The following is a 7089-nucleotide window of genomic DNA, read 5'->3' as shown; positions in this document are numbered from 1 at the left end:
AGTTCTGTTTGCTATTAATGCATCGCATGCACCCTAGAGATAGGATATGATTGTATACGGTCGTCTTGTCCTTGTGTGCATCTTTCATCATCGCATAGGCAAGAAGTAGAGACTTAGGAATAAGCTCTATAGACATTATCGCATTCATCACATGCGTCCTAAAATTAGGAGCTATCGCATTTGCATTGGAAAATGAATTGCTATCGCATAACTTGAACGCATTCTCAGGAAATACTAGCTAAAGACCTTCTCAACTCGTTCCTTTGCATACTCAGTGTATCTATCGCATAATTACTTCTTTCTCAAGTCCGCCGCATACATTTTATACCTTAAACAACAAACCAACCAACACTTTAATTTATTTGTTACCGCAAAGTGACCTAAAATTACCATCGCATACTGTTTTCCTTAGTTCTTGTGTTCGACCCTAGGCTTACCAGGCAACTCAGTAGGATTTATACTTGGGTCTTACTGAGAAAACTTGGATGCACAACGCATATTCCACCATCGCATTCTACACCATTATTTCATCGAATAAAATAACGTATCAAGTTTTTGGTGCCGTTGCCGGGGACTTCGACAATACATTGTGCTAACGGTAATTTTTTTGATTTTCTTTGCAGCTTTCAATCTCTGGCAAATTACGACCCAGAGATTGAAAGAACATTCCGATGAAGATTGAGAAACAACCGCCAACAACAACAAGACAGAACTCCAAGAATGGCGAAACAACGAGAAGAGAGGGTCGCAGACGCAAATAATATAATGGCTAACCCCATCCTCCTGGCGAATGACCGTAATAGACCCATTCGAGACTATGCGTCGCCCGACTTATATGATTTCTCCCCAAGAATTATGAGGCTAGCTCTGGACGGATCGAGGTTTGAAATGAAACCATTTATGTTGCAGATGATTCAAATGGCCGAACAGTTTGGTGGAAGGCGTGGCAAGGATCCGCACGCCCATCTCCGGAGTTCCATTGAAATCTGCAAGCTTTTGTGTTCCCAAATATCTCCGTTGAGGAGGTTCGACTAATGTTGTTCCCATTTTCCTTATGCGATCAAGCAAGAAAATGGGCTTATTCTCTCGAACTAGGGGAGATAACATCGTAGGAAAAAGTAATGGAAAAGTTCATGAAGAAATACTTCCCTCCAATGGAGAACGCAAGAAGGAGGAAGTTAATTACAAATTTTGAACAAGAAATTGACGAATCGCCCAATGATGCTTGGGCGAGGTTTAAGAGGCTGGTAAGAGATTGCCCACATAACGGCTTACCAGATTGTTTACAGATGGAGATTTTTCTACCACGGACTAAACCCTGCATCACAGACGGCTGCCAACGCGGCAGCAGCTGGTGGTCTGCTTGATAAAACTTACAATGAGGCGAAAAATATACTTGATCGCATTTCCAAAAATCAAAGATTAAGCCAGCAGTTCGTAGGCACCGTAATCTTAATCCTTAGAGAGCTTGTTGTAGCAGTATATTAAGAATAATGAATCAGTGCTTCAGAATCAAGCGACATCCATCCGAAATCTTGAAATTCAACTAGGACAGATCGCGGGCAAACTCAAAAAAAGACCGCAAGAAGCATTGTCGAGCTCAACTGAGCTCCCTCGGAACTCTGGGGGTGCATGAAAGGAACAATGCTTAGCAGTCTCTTTGCTAAGCGAAAAAATGGCAGTGGAAGTAGGGGAGGAACCCATCACGACCAACTTGAATGCGGTAACAACCGAGGACCCGTTGACATATGATACAGAAGAGCCCGAGAAAATGAACCCAGAGGTTGCGTCCACCTTCAAGCCTCTAGAACGCGAGATGGAAGAAGTCTAGTTACCACCATTCCTGCAGAGATTAAAAAAGAAACAGAATGATGAAGATAAGATCGCTATAGAGGCAGTAACGCGAAATACTATGATCCCACCAAAAATGTGCGACCCAGGAATCTTCACGATACCATGCTCAATTGGAGGAGTCTACATTGGTTAAGCACTATGCGATCTTGGGGCAAGTATAAACATAATGTCGCTATCAATCTTCCAACGATTGAATAAAGGCAAACTCACGCCCACGACGAAGACTCTCTTACTTGCAGACAGATCCGCGCTTCCCTTCTCTCATGATTGTACAGATGGGACGGTTTAATTCCTGACTGATGCGCCGATATTTTTCACCCGAAAGCTAAATGTACTTTGTGATGCCACTGTATCGGTTGTTCAACTTAATTCAAATTTCAACTGTGCCATTCAAGTTTTTGTCACATCGCGATTTAATTAGCCTTTCACCCAGATGCGCCTCACCAAGGTTGCAGCTGACCAGGTTTGCTGACGACTCCTTCTTGACGAATGTTTGTGAGCACAATCATCGCAAAGCCTTGCGAGTGAAAGTTTGCGCTCGAATCAATGATTTTTCTATTGATCGCAATTCTGTATTGCGTCACGTATATTCTGCACAAAATACAAAAATTTCATTATTACTAATGCGACATGCGCATACGACTCGACACAATATTATGAAAATGAATGTTTATGGACGCAAATTAGCATATTTCATCAACGCAATCCACACTATGTTAAAAACTTAGCACTATTGATAATCTGCATTTCACCGCATTTATCAATAGGGACGCCCTCTGCTCGTATGTCCATTAAATGAATGATCTCGGATCAGACTCATTTGTGACAAGTCACAAACAATTTTTAACAAATTCCACACCAGAAGCGGGTCGTGTTCCGCCCTAATGTTACAAGAGATAAGGTTTCCCTCCTATATCCATAAACCTACAAACTATTTTTTGTTGTCACTTAAGACCATGACCACTGTATGCTCACTATATAACTATGCTTAAGTTTACATAAAGACAACCAAGTAATTTAAGTTTTATTGGTTTTATGGCCTTAAAATAATAAAACATCTAAGTGTGCAAAGTCCAAGTAGTGAAGTAAATATTTATTTAAATTATACATCAATAAGTGTTCGTGCAGAAGTTCTGTTTAAAAAACTACAGAACATAGGACTTTAGGGGCACAAACCCCAATAATCCCCACTTGTCCTAAAGTGAAGTGGGGAAGTATGAGTAAAATAGGTACAAAACATAAAACTTAGGGCATATAAACCAGGGCAAACAAAACTCCCAACTTGCCCTAGGTCCAGCCACGGCAGTCCCATAGATCCATGCTCTGAAGGTTGACCCAAACAATGTAGTCGTGAAGCTTTCATATTACTGAATCAAACATATTTTTTAAAAGTGAATCTTTTGTGACGATCACGTCTCCTTGATTGCACTATCTCCGTGGACCAAGATTGATAACTTTCGGCTCTAAACTCGTCTTTTTTGCGTCTAATGTCCTCTTGGGCTCCCTTGGAGTTTAACCACAAGGCAAACTATTGTCACAAAGAGGGTGAGTGGGCACAGATCATAATCTGCAACACTCCTGCTCTGTCAAGAAACTATCTGAGCAGGACGACCTCTTTAGACAGCTTCACAAGTAGCTATGTACTCGGCCTCCATCGTTGGAGTCGGCGATTGCACCCTGCTTAGGTGCTCCGCACACTAACAGCTCCTCATTAAAAGTTAACATACTGACTCCTAAACGTGGGACTTTCGAGATTTCTTATCATTCTGAACAGTCAATCCATGTTATCAGTAAGGATCAAATCTCGAGACCCATACACGAGCATGTAGGTCCCTCGTTCTCCAAAGATACCTCTTAATGGATGTTCTTAAACTGCGGGTCTAGTGACCCTGATCTTGGCGTTTAAGACTGATATCTATTGACTATTCACACAGCATAGCAGATGTCTGGCCTAGTGCAGAGCATCGCATACATTAAGCTGCCGACGGTAGATCATATAGGACCTGTCTCATCTCCTCACCTCTTGAGCATCTTAGACACATGTAATTTTTAGAACAAAGTGACTCCATGCATGAATGGTAGTAGGCCCTTTTTGGAGTTCTGCATCGAGTACTTAAGCAAGATTTTGTCAATATACGATGCCTGAGATAGAGCATAACAATTTGTTCTTACGATCCTGAAAGATCTGTATACCCATAAACTAAGCCTCTCTCAAATATTTCATTTTGGAAGGGGGGTCGCTAGCCAGTTCTTACCTGTAGTCAGTAGACCTACATTATTCCTAATGAGTAGTATATCGTCTACATACAATACTAAGAAAGCTACAGAACTGTTAATAGCTAGAAATTTCATTGAAACCCATATAGCGATTAGGCAGGTTCGTAACCCTCCCACTACGTCGAGTTCCCTCAACTCTTAAGGTGGAACCACCTACCAGATGAACTATCAATCAATAATTCTGGTTGATGAAGCAGGTTCTTCAACAACTCTTGTTGAAGTTTCAGTAGTATTTTCTTTGGAAAACTCACTTAACACGACTTTACTACGTGGACTGTGCCTCCTGATATGATCCTCCTCCAGGAAAGTAGTTGTTCGTGGAAACAAAACACCTTATTTTTCGGACGGATCATAAAAACCTCCTCGTATACCTTTTGGGGTACCTACAAAGAGCACAACCTCGATCGTTGATTCCAAGGCTATTTCAGCACTGTGTATATCTCTATTATGCCAAAAATATGTCTTGCTTCCGCAAGAGTTGGCTTTCTCTGACTTTGACACTTCCGAAATTCTTCTGAGTTCACCGGGACGATCTCTCGTGTAATCTCCCTTCACATCGCTTCCCCTTCTAAGTAAAAGAAAAACTATTAACAGAAGCTAACTTCTATCTAATATGGTGAACTTTGTAAACTACACGAAGCTCCTTAAACGAAGGTGGCCTTCATATTTATAGAGGTGAAGAACTTTTTTCTTTCGAATGATTGCACTGATAAGATGTCATTAATTCTCTATCTGATGTACCGAATATTTGTCACCGAAAAGTTGAGTTGTACTTGCTACAGTATGTCGTTAACGACTTGTTCAACTTAATTTCGGAATCGACGTCATCAGCTTTCTGTTCCCATCGTGATTTATTAAGCTTTCACCAGATGCGCCCACCTTGAGCACCGACTCTATGAGGCACTTTCGAGCAGATTTTCGCGAGCGCAAATGATTGCATAGCCTTGCGGTCCGCAATCCTTAATGTGCTCGGACATTAATTTCTTAAAGATCGGCATTTTCGCCTTGCAATGTATTTCTACAACAAAATACATAAGTTAGCTGTTTTAAATGCGATGGACGCATGTGATCGCAATGTTGTATAACTTAATGCTTTTGGACACAATATTGTATATTTTTACCATCGCAATCCTACATTGTTTTATAACTTCACACTGTAATAACGTGCATTTATGCCCGTATATCACACCCCCAAATTCAAAACAATGCTTGTCCTCAAGCATAAAGCTAAAGATTTTCTCTAGCAAGCCGACTGCCTTTTTCTTTCCTAGATTTTCTCAAGGTTTGCCTTATTCAAATCTTATGCACCAAAATCTTCTTAATTCTTATCCAGGTCTCTTTTTGAAATAGTTTATAAAATTAGGGACCGAAATTTAACCTTCAAAAATACTTTACTAGTTTCCAGGGCATCGCATGATTTATTTCATAATAAAAAAACTTTTTCAACTGAGGTATTTTCAAATGATTTTTATCCTTGTGTATTTTAGACATATATTTTTTTTCCTATGACCTTGCGCTGATCCGAGTGCCTAGCTTTCGTTTTGGCTTGCCCCCACGTGTGTCATGCGAACATCCAACTAACGAGCAAGGCGCTCTTTCTCAGTTTAAACTCATACCCATTTGGCAGCGAAGTTGCAATAATTTATTTATGCGTTGATCACGATTCCTACCTTCGTTTGGCTGCCCCCACGTGGTTCATGCGGACATCCAACTAAGGTAGGGCGCTCTTTCTCAGTCTAAACTCATACCCATTTGGCAACGGAGTTGCGATCATTTATTTATGCGTTGATCACGATTCCTACCTTCGTTTTGGCTTGCCCCCACGTGTGTCATGCGAACATCAACATCGAGTAGGTCCGATTGCAACGTTAATATATATATATATATATATATATATATATAATATACATATACTATATATATATAATATATTTCTTTTTTCTAGAAACTAAAATTAGCAAGGGTGACCGCACCCCCAAATTTAAATGCAACAATGTCCTCATTTCTGAAAGATTGAAAGAAGTCATGCGATGCTCTTAGAAGTTTCGTGAAAAGTCAGTTTGAAAGAAAGCTGGCAGACCACTAACTTCGAGAAATATTTCATGAGATGACTGTCGTAAAATTAAAGTTGACTCTAGTATATACAAAAAATAGAGGCATGTGTTTCAATCATTGAAATCATAATTGGCAAAGAGAAATAATGCGGTGACTTACTAAATTAATAAATGTGTAATTGATGCACCGACTAAAGAGATGCAATGATAAAAATTATGAAAAGTTAAAATGATATGCGATAGAGCAAAATTTGGAATAAATAAAGTCAAGGAAAGATACAACCCCAAATTTGTCTGTCACCCGCATTATTGTGAACGCATCCTTCTTTGCGCGAACTGCTCTCTTCGATTGCGGTGGCGGAAATAAGCTAGTTGCGTCTTTCGTGTAGTGCCTCCACAATCGGTCACACACGATCGTTGCACAGAAAACATTGAGAGGGTCAAATAAAAAACAAAGTTACACAAAATTTTCTCTTTTTTTTTTTTTGGACAAAAGACAAATATACAATAATAGTAAAGAAAGGTAATGAAAGTTCATGAGTACTGATAGGAAAAATGATATTCCAAAAGGATCGCGTCCCCTAATGAAGTGTGAGTCACAAATAAACGCAAGGACTGCTTATTTCCATCTGTGCTTTTTACATCCAGGGCAGCTTCCTCTTCTTTTCTTGGTCTTCTGGGATCTTGACTGCCTTAATCTAGAGCTTTTCCCTATTGACAATTCATCACGATCTTTCCCCTTGTGCACATCAATTTCAGCACGACTGGTCGAGAGGAATGTTCGTCCCAATATGATGGGCGATCTTCGCCCACTTTATAGTCCAGAATGATGAAATATGTCGGCAAGATTGAATTTTGAATTGAGATTGCGGCATCTTTCATACTCTCCTTCGGGATGTATTCG

At 40.1% G+C, this 7089-nt stretch overlaps 1 non-coding gene across 1 annotated transcript; it reads right to left on the bottom strand.

Moving 5' to 3' along the window:
* Nucleotides 1–1166: 1166 nt before the first annotated feature.
* LOC120068666 lies at nt 1167–1273 on the bottom strand. The gene has a single exon (XR_005479301.1). It is a non-coding gene; the product is annotated as a small nucleolar RNA R71 (small nucleolar RNA).
* Nucleotides 1274–7089: the final 5816 nt, after the last annotated feature.

Source organism: Benincasa hispida, chromosome 12 (assembly GCF_009727055.1).
Source record: "Benincasa hispida cultivar B227 chromosome 12, ASM972705v1, whole genome shotgun sequence".
Taxonomy (NCBI): Eukaryota; Viridiplantae; Streptophyta; class Magnoliopsida; order Cucurbitales; family Cucurbitaceae; genus Benincasa; species Benincasa hispida.
This window is presented reverse-complemented; position numbering and strand designations above follow the sequence as displayed.